General features: G+C 47.4%; 1 long non-coding RNA gene across 1 annotated transcript in view; it reads left to right on the top strand.

Annotated features, from left to right (window-relative positions):
* The first annotated feature begins 244 nt into the window (after positions 1-244).
* LOC119620882 (uncharacterized) overlaps positions 245-12,866 on the top strand; it is a 30,133-nt gene continuing 17,511 nt past the window's right edge. Inside the window, exon 1 of the long non-coding RNA XR_005237429.2 lies at positions 245-333. This is a non-coding gene — a long non-coding RNA (uncharacterized lncRNA). The remainder of the gene's footprint in view (positions 334-12,866) is intronic.

Genomic DNA, 12,866 nt, shown 5'->3' with positions numbered 1-12,866 from the left:
GGTGCAGAGATAGTGTGGCAGAGAGCTGATGGGTTTTGTCCTTTCAGAAGATCTTTGTCCTGGACCAGTTGGCTGGGATGCGCAGAGCTGGGCCTGGCAAGCAGGTCTGCCTGTTTTGCGCCTCCTTTATTTGCTTGCCACCACTCTTTGGAGAGGAGCAGCAGCTGTGGCCGCTCCTCGTGTTCCCATAGCAACCAATGCTTACCTCCCGCTCACACTGGTTCCTAATTGCCTGATTACGCATCTTCTCCCCCACCAGCTCGCCAGCTCGGGAGCTTCTTGAGAGCAGGGTCCATGGCAGGCTTTGCTCACCATTGCGTGGCTCCAGACTCAGTGAGTATTAGTTAAATGAACAAAAATGAATGCATGACCATCCATGCACATGGGTTTTTACAAGTTTTCATCAAAAACAAGGCACCTGGCAGCCTGTAGTGGCTGGGGGGAGGGCGAATTTGAGGACTCAGTGCTCCTGGCTCACCTCTGCTTAGTGGCGTGGGTGGCCAGCCCCCCTTCTCCTTTCTCCCCTGCTGCCTGAGGAAGCTCTTTAGAAAACAGGCAAGACAGCCTGCACGGTCATGGCTGCTGGCAGGAGGGGGATGCTGGAGATGGTGTGACACCCTCCCCTACCAATCCCCCCACCCCTGCTCCACCATGCACAGGCACACTCGAACTCCCTCACCACCTCCTTCTGATGGAAACCATCTCAAATGGCCAGTTTTTGTTTTAAGAATTACCAGAAACAATTGAGCAGCCTATCCAATTCTAATGCTCTGTTCACAATCTCACCAGTCAGCCCCTTTACTCTGTTCCCATTGCCATCATGTTAATCCCACTCACCACCATCTTCCACCTGAGCTGCTCCAACAGCTGCCTCTCTGTCCCACTTCTGTCCTCTTCTCTTCCCCCTCCTGCCCTCCCTCACCCCATCTTCCGTGGCACAGACAGAAGGAGTGTCCCAAACAGAAATCATACCATGTTATTCCTAGCCAGACTCACGAGGGAGGCAGGTGCATTTTTTACTATTTTTGTGACATGACAGAGTCTGTGTAAGTCACCGAAGTGCCTAGAGGGGGAGCAGGCAGAGCTACTAGTCCATTAACTTGGTCTTTAAATGTTTGTTTCGTTAAATGTTTGGCTTTGGACCACGCATAAGCTGGTGAGTCCAGAGCTCACAAGGATGGGACCAATATGAGTTTTTACCCTAATGGAAGGAACAGAAGAAAAAAAAAAGAAAAAACTGAGACGTGATCTGCACTTTGTAGAGGGTGCTATGGGAATGTACAGGGAAGTATGTTTGTGCAGAACCAGAGGAAGAAACATTTGAGCTGGACTTCCTATCAGAAATTGTTGGTTGCAAGCAACAGAAAGCATCTCTCATTAACTTAGGAGAGAAGGGAATTTGTGGGGTTGGAGGGGTAAGCTATAGGGAGCTTACAGAATCAAGAGAAAAGCTAGAGAACCAGGTATGGAAATTGACATAAGCAAAGGCACTTCTTGGGGAGGGGTTGGGAAGGAATAGGAAGCAGGAATGGTTTGATCAGGATGCTGCCAATAAAATGAATGAAATATGTTTCCTCTATTCTTATATTCCTTGTTCCAGATTCAAAGTCCAACGAGAGTGTCCAGTCACCAAGCTTAGTCACATGCTCTCCTCCTGGCTATACTGGGCTGGGGAGGGGAAGGCAACTTCCCTTTGGCTTCTATGAAAGGAGGCATGCATAGATTTATTGTTTCACCAACATCACCCACAATCAGGCAGAGACAATTCACTAAACAGGAGCCTAAGGAAAGGGGAGGAATGAAGACTGGGAAGCCACAAACCAACAAATGTCCACTCTCTGCTTGATGGTAGCAAAAAAAGAGGAAGAGGGCATTCTAGCCAGAGAGAACTGAATGGACAAAGAAAGAGCTGAAGCCTGCTGTGCTCATGGCAGGCAGGCAGCAATGTGTGACTGGGGTGTAAGAAGAGGAAGGCAAAGAGCTACAGATGAGATGAGAACAGGGAGAAGACAGATCACAGTGTGTTCTGTGGAGTGGGCCCTAGGGAGCTAGTCTCTAGGGGTGGTGGGGGAGGTGACCACATTGGCATTTTAGAAGCTTCACTCTGGGGGTGTCAAGAATGGATCAGAGATGGCAAAGTTGGAGATGGGGAGACCTGCAAGGAACTCTTGTAGGCAAGAGATGATGAGGCCTGAATTCCAACATTGGCCATGAAACGGAGAGAAGACAATGGATTCAAGAGCAATTCAGGACCTAGAATCCTGAAGTTTGAGAGGGTGGAGGAGGGAGAGGAGTAAGAAATGACTGTGTGTCAAGAGGGAGGAGTGAGTTTGGGAGAGTTTGTGCTTTCTTCATGGACTTCAAGAAGCCCACAAAGAATGGGTGTTCTCTCAGCACTCATTCAATCAGTAGTTAATGTCAGCCTGGCCCCACTAGTATGTACTGTATTGAAAAAGGTGGGGAGAGAGAGTGAGAACTTTTTTTTTTTTTTTTTTTTTTTTGAGATAGAGTCTCATTCTGTCGCCCAGGCTAGAGTGCAGTGCAACTTCACTCGGCTCACTACAACCTCCACCTCTCGGGTTCAAGTGACTCTCGTGCCTCAGCCTCCCGAGTAGCTAGGATTATGGGCGCATGCTGCCACGCCCAGCTAATTTTTTTTTTTTTAGTAGAGACGGGGTTTCACCATGTTGGCCAAGCTGTCCAACTTGTGACCTCAAATTACCCACCCGCCTCAGCCTCCCAAAGTGCTGGGATTACAGGCATGAGCCACCCGTGCCCAGCCAAGAGTGAGAACTCTTAATGGACCCTCTCATACTCTGCTAGTGGGAACATATACTGATGCAGTTACTCTGGAGAACAATCTGGAAGTATTTTTTACTGTTTTAAATATGCATACCTCTGCACATTGATTTCTAGAAATTTGTCCTTACAAAATAACAAGTGTGTACAGATAAACATAGGTACAAGGATGGCTCAACAGTGTTTATAAGAGTAAAAAACTGGAAACTACCTCAATATGCATCAGCAGGGAAACTGGCTAAATAATAAGCCAGTAGGGACAGAAAAGAGAGAAGACACTGACCACATCCCTGGCCTCTGCAGCCTGACAGGCCTCAGTGGAGGAGAGGGGTAAAGCTTTCACTTTTAGTGAAGTTTGGGTTTTGTCTGTTCCACTAGACTGGACATGTTAATTCCTGGAAGTAATCGGAGGATTTTTTTAATTATCTGAAAGCATCTCAAAAAGTTCTGGCTCTTCAGGAGATTTCATCCAAGAAGCAGGGGAGAAATAGGTCACAGAGAGTGTTTAGGAAGAAATAGGAGAGAGAAAATAAGTTTTCTGCTTGTGGATTTCAACCCGTTTACTAAAGTTACAATAACAACCATTACTTCTGGGGAATTCTGATTGAAAGAGGCAAGACTTTTACTTAATATTTTAACAACTTTCGCATTGTTTGAATGTTTTACAATGTGCCCAAATCACAGAAATAAAAAGATAGTAAAAGCAATAAAGATACTTGCATTTGTGGAGAGGGTGGAGATGCTGACAAGCTCCCTGAACCCCTGGAGCTTCCAGAGCAGGGTTTCTCAACCTGGCCACTATTGACTTGTTGCAAGGGCTATCCTGTGCATTGCTGGGGTGGGTGAGGCAGACTGTTAGCAGTATCCCTGGCCTCTGCCCACCAGATGCCAATAGCATATCCCCACCCTGAGTTCTGACAACCAAACTGTCTCCAGACATTGCCAAATGTCTCCTGGGGGGCAAAATCACCCCCAGTTGAGGCGACTGCTCTAGAGGGATTATTCAGAATATGTGGGCGTCTTCTGAGCCTCTAAGCCTGGTGACCTCATTAATCCTATCTCCTAATGGCTCCCTGCCAACACCTTTCCATGACTCCATTGGTCTGGTAGTCAGAAGATGTAACTTCCAGTTTCGGTTCTGCCACTTACTAGCAATGTGATCTTGGGCCTTCCAGAGCCTCATTTCCTCATCCCTAAAATGGAATAATTAACAATGACGTGGCTCAAGGACAACCAGGTTCTCCCTTTCAACTGGATCTTTCCCTACTGCTTTTCAGGTGCCCAGGTGTCTCCCACTGAAACCAACAAACCAACCCACCTTCCTGGACCTTACTTCCTTCTGCAGCTACTGCCTTGCCTCTCTCTTCTTCACATACAAACTTCTTCGAAGAGTCATCTCACTCTTTGAAGGCATTTCACACTCAATGTGTCCTAAACTGATCTCATGATCTTCCTCCCCCAACCTACTGTCTTTTCCTGTCCCTTATCATAACAAAGGGACCCTCTTACATCTAGTTACACAAGCCACAAGCCTAGGAGTCATTTTCAACATCTCCCACATTACCAACCTCATAGCCAATCCTGCTCATTTTACTTCCTATGTTGCTTTGACTTTCAAGGTTATTTATCTCTAAATAGGAAATACATTGAAAAATCAAAATAAATATAAAACAAGATTTAGTAAGGAGTCTCACCCAACTCCATCAACTTCAGTACTCCCCCTAAAATACACACAGATAAACCACCTTTATTTGGGGGGGTAGGTATCCTTCTAGTGCATCTTTATGGAAAGACAAACAATAGATATTGCTCCCTTTCTTCCACAAAATACAATACTGTACATGCTGTTTTGTACCTTGCATTTTTCACCTAAAAATATATTTTGTCAATCTTTCTGTTCAGTATTAGAAATCTTTAGCTCTGTTTTTACAAATAGTATTCTACTGGGTGGACCTAATAACATTTATTTTACCATTCCCTTATTTACAAGTGCCAGTTATAGGTAATCTGCTATTCTAAGCAATTTCTAAACATCTTTTCAACCCATCCACTTGTTTCAGTCTCCTTTGTCTCCCCTCTAATGCAAGCTACCACCATCCTTTCCTGGACTCAGCAGTATCACTTTCTAAATACTCTGCCCAAATCATCTCTTGCTCTATCTTCATGTAGTGGCTGGACTGGTATTTTCAAAACAGGACTTTGATCATATCCTTGCCTTGATTAACGACCTGCTGCAGCTTTCTTGTGGTTTCAGGGTAAAGACAAAACTCCTCCTTATGGCCTGTGAAGCCTCATTGAGTCTGGCTCTGCCTCACCCACCTCTCCCTGCTCCCCTGACCCTCTCTGCCCCTCTCTGCCCCTCTCCTTCTCCACTCCACTCCCAGTGGCCACCTTTTAGTTCTTTGCATATGTTGTTCCTTCTGCGTAAAACACTCCACTCTGCTCCACTCACCGAGTTCCTTTCTATGTGTCCTTCAGATCTCAGCTTCTTTGTCCACTCCTCAGGAAGCCTTCCCTGAGCTCCTTGCTAGGTCAAAGCCCCAAATTAAAGGATCTCATTAGTACCACATGCTTCTCCTGCATAACCCTAGTCCCAGTTTTAAGTTCACATTCATTTGGGGGACACTTTGATAAATGTCTGGCTCCTATTCCCTTGTGGACTATGAGGTCCATGAGGGCAGAGGCCTTACCTATCTTTGCTTTCCATAAAGGCCCTGCATCTAGAGAATTGTTGACCAAATGAATGAAAGGATGAGGCATATAAGGGTCCCAGCAGAGAACCTGACACATAGTAGGTGCTCAAGAAATGTTGCTTTCCTCTTTCTTGCATTCACTGTCTGTCTTTGCTCTGGAGCCTGTAACGGGTTGCCTTCCATGTGCGCTACTCAAAAACACTGCTCTCTAAACACTCAGCCTGTGGCCTTTGCTTGGACTTCTCCTTTCTTGATATGACTCATTGAATGGCTGATCATTTATTCCTCCTGAAAATCCTCTCTTGACTTGGCTTGATGCCCTGGAATCCCCTTACCCATGGCGGCTTCCTCTCTACTTTCTCTTCCTCTGCCTACCCCTGAGATGTTGGGATTCCTCAGGTTTTATCTCAAACCCCTTCTCCTCTCATTCTATACACTCTCTTTTGAGCCATCTCATTTATGCTCATAGCGTCCATCACCACATATGTGCAAACTTTGAGTCTCCCACTCAGGTTTTTGTAATATGCCTCAAGCCCCCATATTAAATGCCAGCCTCTGCCTCTAGAATGTAAGTGGAGCAAGAGAGCAGAGATTGTGTCTGTGTTTGCTTATTACAGTGTCCCCAGCCCCTGAAGCAGTGCTTGGCACATAGTAGTCGCCCAATAAATACATATTGTCAAATACATAAATGGCAGGGCCCATGTTAGCATGGAGACAGCTGCCTTCCCCAGAGGCAGCCTTTTTGTTGGCAAGGCAGTGGGGCAGAGAAAGAGGCTAGGGGCTAAATGTCATGTCCTGGCTTTTCTCATGCTGGGTCTTAGCAGATATCTCACACCCACAATCAGGGTGAAAGATGAAATTCCAAGCAGGATTTGCACCCCGGAGCCAGAAGTCTCTGAATCAGCAAACTGTCCTATGGGATTGTTTCACTCCATTTGCAAACCATAAGGTAGCCTTTGAGAGAGAAGGCAGCTCAACAGAACATGTGCTAGCATCATGTCCAGCCAAGTAGCCTTTAAGGGGAGCAAATAGCTGGCCACCGTGTGTGGCAATGTTGTCAGAGGGGAGGAGGGCACTAGGTTGAGGCTGCACCTGCCAGGATATGGAGATGAGGTTGAATCCTCCTGCCCCACTGGAGAGGGGAGCCAGACCACCCTGCTTGCAAACCCAGGGCCTTTCCAACAAAGGTCAAGGGTGGAGGAAAGCCAGGTTGAGTGGGCAGAGGAATTCTGCTTATAGCCCTGACACATTGCCTGTGGCACAGCCTCCTACAACAGGCTGTTCTGAACTCAGGCCAGGTCCTGCCCGGTCTGCCATGAGAACTGACACAAAAGTACAGACTGTTCTAAGTCAGAGCTGAGGAGGCCCTTTGAACCCCAGTTCTACCCACCTCATGATTCCGATGGAAAAGCTGAGATTTAGGTTCAGGCAGAGACTGTCCTGTAGTTGGTAACTAGCAAGCCAGGGCATCTGGCTTATCTCTTAGCCTTTAGCCTGCTTGGCCCTACAGACTTGATAGTTTCTTCCTGCTTACATTTTAGAGGGAAGAGACAGACCACAATTTTAAAAAGAATATGCAAGTAAAATATGTAGCATGAAAGATGGTGGCAAGGGTTATGGAAAAGAAGAAAGTAGTGGAGGGGAAATGAGGGTGCTAGGGTTTGTGATTTTAGATGGCGTTGTCAGGGGAGGCCTCCTTAACAAGGGAGCACTGGAGCAAAGCCTGAGGGAGGTGAGTGGGTGCACTTACTCTCTCTACAGTGTACTGTGAGGACACCTGAGACAGAGCTCAAACCTCCAGACTGCCCCCAACAGGGCCATGGTCAGAGGGCCTCCTGGGAGGTTTGCCTATGGATTTTGGCCTGGCCACAGGGACAGGAATAAGCATATCTTCTGAAACTGAGACTGGACACAGAACCAAAGGCCTATGACACCCTGGGTCAGGTAATATTAATAACGACAGTAGTAATAATAATAATAGCACCATTTTATCTGCATTGAGCACATACCATAAGCCAGGCACTGTTTCTAGCATGCTACTTGTGTTATCTATCTTATTGCATTCACACAATGACCCTATGAAAATAGCGCTGTTCTAATGCCCATTTCATAGATGAGAAAACAAAGTCTCAGTGTGGTTACAGAACTTGCCCAAGGTCACAAAGCTAATGAACAGTAGAGTCGTGCTTTGATCCTAGGTCTTTGGACTCCAGAGCCCGTTTTATAGACAGAAGCAGGTTTTAGGCATCTGGGCTGGAACGGTTGTCTAGAGGCAGAGGGTAGATGAGATGATCTCTTGGGTTCTCTGCTGTGGTCATAAGGGCCAGGCAGCTCAGAGGCAGTTGAAAGGGATGTCTAACATGGCAGCCAACCTCGGGGTAGGATTGTGTCTGAGGCCTCTATGGAAGCGGTAGACTTCATCTTCTCTGGAATGTGAGCTCCATGAACACTAAGCCTTGTCTGTCTGGTCTGGTGCTCTATCACCAGTGCCTGACACTTTGTCAGTGATCAATAAATATTGGAGTAAATGAACGAATACAAGAATGAATCAATAATTCACTCTCACTTATCGAAGGTGGGCCCAGCCATAGACACTGCCTTCTTTCCAAACAACCAGGGCATCTGGACTTGTGTTTCCCTGAGAACGTGAGGCAAAGAAAGAAGGCATAGCAGAACTAGGAGCAAGGGAGATGCTGCTGGGGTCAGGAGCCAGGACAGAGCCCAGAGCTGAGGACTGGGACAGTGATGGGTGCAGAGAGGCCACCCTTTGTGAACACAGTTCTGAGTGCTTTATGTGTGCTTCCTCATATCATCCTTCCCACAGCCTTGGGAGATAGAGATTGCTACCTCATAGAAAGATGAGGAGACTGAGGCATAGAGAGGCTAAATGACTTGCCATGGATCACACAAGCATTATGGGGTGGAACTGGGTTTAAACTGGGATTGGCAAGGCAGGCCAATTGCTTCATGTGGTCCTGACTGGGGTGCAGTCAGAAACTCTCTCCCCTCTGCTATCTACCATCCCGCATTCCAACCTCCCAAGCTCCTTTGCTCTGCAGCTGTCTCCAAACCTCAGCCTGGGAGCTGGACCCTACCTCTTCAGTCTCCCTAAAGAGGGGAGACTCCAATGCAGCAGCTTTTCCCTCCCTCCCTCCTTTCCTCCCTCCATGTACCCTGGAGGTCTGAGGTCAGGGCAAAGCCAGGACCAGCAGTAAAGAACAGACCTGGAGTGAGACAGATCTGAGTTTAAGTCCTGGTTCTTCCACTTAATACCTCAGAGAGGAAGAACTACCTTGCTGAGCCTCAGTGTCCTCCTCTGTACGTATGGGATAATATCACCCATGTCATGGGGTTGTGGGGACTAACTGAAATCACTCAGGGGAAGGAACTGGATTCCAGGTGAGCTGGAGACAGGAGGAGGCAGTCACAATAGTCCACCACATTACAGCTTACACAGCACGTTTCCATTAATTTCTAGGCTCCCCTTTTTTTCTGTATCACCATTCCATTGGGTAAAGTTATGGTCCCTCTTTTGTAAATGAGAACACTGGGGCTTGGAAGTGACTTGTTAACCAAAGGCATGCAGTTTGGAAGTCGCAAGGCAGACATTCTAAGCTAGATGCATGTGACACCCGAATGTGTGGGGAGCCCCCTTCACCTTCCGAGCACTCCTTTACACTCCTATATCAAGTCTGGTGGTGAGAGTACTGGTCTTGTAAAGGGCTGGTTCTCCTGATCCTCTCCTCCAAAGCAAGACTCAGTGGTGCACTGAGAGGATCTCCTCCAGGCCATGGCACACCTCACTCTGCAGTAGCAGCAATGAGGAAAGGAAAATGGTTGTCCCAGCACAGGATGGGAGAGTCAAGCATGGTCACAATGAGGGCCAGAGAGCGAGCAGGAGGTAAGCAGAAACACTGAAGTAGTGCACCTCAAACCTAGGAAAAACCATGTCTTTGGCCATCTTGAGAGGCGGCTTACCAGAGAAGCTGCAACAAGACCCTTCCCCGTCATCAGGTCATAGCAGTCATCCTCTGTGCATGGCTCTGTCTCATATTGTGAACTTGTTCTTTGTATAGAATGGGTCTCTTTTCTGCTGTAGCCTGTGAGGTTTTTTTCCTTATCTTTGATGGTCTGTGAATTTCCCACAAAGTGTCTAGGTATAGACTTATTTTTATTTATTTTGCTTAGTCCTTGGCCTGCCCTTTCTCCCTGAAACTCATACCTCTTTTCCTTTCTGAAAAATTCTCAGCTATTATCTCTCAATGATTGCCTCCTCACCATTATCTGTTTGGAGTTTCTGTTAGACTTAGGCCAAAGCCCCTCCATGCAAACCCTTCATGCCTACTAACTGCTCTTTCAAAGTTTGTTTCTATGCTGGTGTGAATCCATCAGCACTAGCTTACAATTCTCTAATTCTTTCCATGATTATGCCCAGGCTAGAGCTATCCCATTCATTGAAGTTTGCTTTCTTTTTATTTCAATGACTATATTTTTGACTTCCAAAGTTTCTACTTGATTTTCTTTTTTTTATCTCTCTTCCTGGTTTTGTGCAATCCTATTTTGTCCTTTTAAGGAATGTCATTCCTTCATTTCTCTCTGTGAGCATCCTAGGCATGCTTATTTTCAAAATCTGTCAGCCTATTCTCTAAAACTCATCTGGAATAAATTTATGTGCTGATTGTAGATTTTGCTGGCTCTCCCTGAGCATTTGATTTCTTTATGTGTTTTGGAATTTTGGTTTGGAGAGGCAGTGTTGGTGTTGTTTTGTTTGTGTTTGTGTCTTATTGTCTTTCTCTCTCAGTGCTTACCCCTCCCTGTCTCGTGGTTTCATGGTGGCCTCCATTGGCCCCTCCAAACCCCTTAGCCCAGAATCCGATTTTATGACACTCAGGGCTCTTGCCCTATAGGAGATGTTGGGAACATTCTCCTGCTTCAGTGTAGAACCTTGGGGCTCGGTTCACTTCCTTGTCATGAGGCCGAGTCTCCCTCCGCCCAGCTCCTCATGGCCCAGGCTGCCTTGTAGTCAGAACTCCCAGAAGCAGCTGGAAGCTGTCTTTTCCAGCTCATAAGGGGAGAACCTTGCCCCTCCTCCCCCTGGTTTCTGCCTCCCATCCCACAATGGAGCACTTGTAGTACTCACAGGAGCTGAGTCTCGGCCACTCCTGCCCACCCCCTGCCACGGTGCCCGTGTTCTGACCCAGAGGTTGGCAAGTTACAGCTGTGCTGGTTGCTTTGCATTTCTGTATGTGCTCTATATCTCATTTTTTCAGCCTGACTCTGTCTTTGGGGTTTTCTCTTTTTACAGTGTATCGATCTTCCATCACTCCATGTTTGGTACAGAGGGGCTCTGTTGCCATCTTAACTGGAAATGTACTCTAATTGTGTACTGTATGTACCATAACCAGAAATGATTTAACCAATCCCCCATTGTTACACTTTTATGTTGTTTGCCATTTGGGGCTAGTACAAATAAGAAGGCAATAAACATCCTTAATGTACTTGTCTAATCCCTGATGCGAAGTTGTGAGATCAAAGGGTAGCCATGTTTCCTTTTGATACACATTTCATTTTGTATGTACTACCCCAACCATCACCACCACCACCAATACACCATCACTGGCATCTGGGTATTGAACAAGGGAAATCCTGGAAATAAATGAGACCGTACTGTTGTAAAGTCTAACTTGGTGTACACAGGTGAGGCATTCTTAGACAACTTCTTCCCTGTTCCCATCTCTTTTGGAGCCCCAGATCCTTCTCATGGGTTATTTCATTTAATCTTCGTGACATCCCTACAGGATAGGGAAATCTCATTTTGCAGAGGAGGAAGCCAAGGCTCAGAGAGCTAAGACGACCTCCTAAGCTTTTACTGATAGGAAGAGGAGTCCACATGAAGTTGAGGAGAAAGGTGGGGTGCTCCCCAGTCCACTGAGCTGCAGAAGGGAGTCTTTCTGGCCTTCACTGATCCATATGTTTAGGAATCTGGCTGCCTCCATGAGACCGTGGTACAACGATTGTGGGCAACTCCTAATTGTCTGGGTTTGGGCACACTGGGGCAGCCTCCACTGTGTGTGGGACAAGTGCTGGCTTTGCAACTCAGGCTCAGCCCCTCTGTAGTTAAGTAATGATGAGCTCCTCCTTATCCTCTCATTTTTCAGTTGGAGATAGCCAGGTATAGTGAAAGCACACAGGCTCTGGATTCAGTTAAAAACCATCTCTACCACTTTCCTGCTGCTTGACCTTGGGCAAGCCACTTCACCTCTGTGGGTCTCAGTTTCCACATCTGTAAAGTAGGGTAATAAGGCTTCTCTTGGAGAGGCATTGTTAAGATGAAAGAAAGACCCATGTGCCTGGCACATAGTAGAGATTCAAATGAAGCCTGTTTCTGACAAGGGTGAAAGGTCGCATAGCTAAGTCTGCTCAGCCAATCAGCTGAGGCCACACCCTGTCCTGACTCCACACTCAGTGTTCTTCCCAATGCAACTGTCTGGGCCTCCTTCAGCTATTTGTCTCATTGTCCTGTTCCCTCCTGCCAAAAAGAAAGAACCATCCCAAGGAGCTGAAGCTCTGGTCTCTGTGCATGCTCCCACAGCTTCTGCTGGGCTGCCTGACATGAGCATGGGCCCTGAAAGCTCCACATGTGTCCCTGGACCCCATCACAGGTGTGAGCCTGGATGCATGACTCTGCAAGATGCTACACACTGAGAGGACTGGAAGTTTGAGATTACTGTGGAATGGTGGCTGCTGACGGGGCTTCCGGCCTGCCCATTGCCTAGACCTGTAGCCCTCAAGCAAGTCTCCCCTGCTGTCTTGGAGGCACTGCCAGCAGCCTGTTGGAAGATCACAAAAAGCAAGAATTGGCCCTTCCTCCTCTGGCAGAGCCTGCACAGCCTCTGGGAGGCAATTAGGGCTTGGGCCTGCCTTGGGAATTCCCAAGGGTACCCCAAAACACTTCAAAGTCACAAGCCCATCTGCCTGCTTCAGCCTGGGGGAGAGGGGCAAGGGAGTCATATTGCAATCACTCCCCAGATGGGAAGCTAAGGAGACCAGTCTCAGGCCTACGGTGGCCTGGGATGGAAACTCTGGCCATGTGAGGTTCTTCCTTCGCACAGTGCTGTGGCACATAAAGGTGTCTGGTTGTGGGCTCAGTGTGAGGGAATGGGGTGCTGGTGAGCAGAGGTGAGGCAGGGATACTCGGAGTCCCAAATGCCTGCAGCTCTCACAGCTAATGACGTGGATCTCAAGATAGGCAGAAAGACTCTGTCACAGGGAAATGGCACTGGAACGTCATGAGATTAGAACTGAAGACCCAGACCCTTCCAGTCTGGTCACTGGCACACTCCTAAGGTGCTCTCTGCCCATCACTGGCAGGTT

The sequence above is a fragment of the Chlorocebus sabaeus genome, chromosome X (assembly GCF_047675955.1).
Source record: "Chlorocebus sabaeus isolate Y175 chromosome X, mChlSab1.0.hap1, whole genome shotgun sequence".
Classification (NCBI taxonomy): Eukaryota; Metazoa; Chordata; class Mammalia; order Primates; family Cercopithecidae; genus Chlorocebus; species Chlorocebus sabaeus.
Note: the sequence above shows the minus strand (reverse complement) of the source record. Positions and strands in the feature narration are given on the sequence as shown.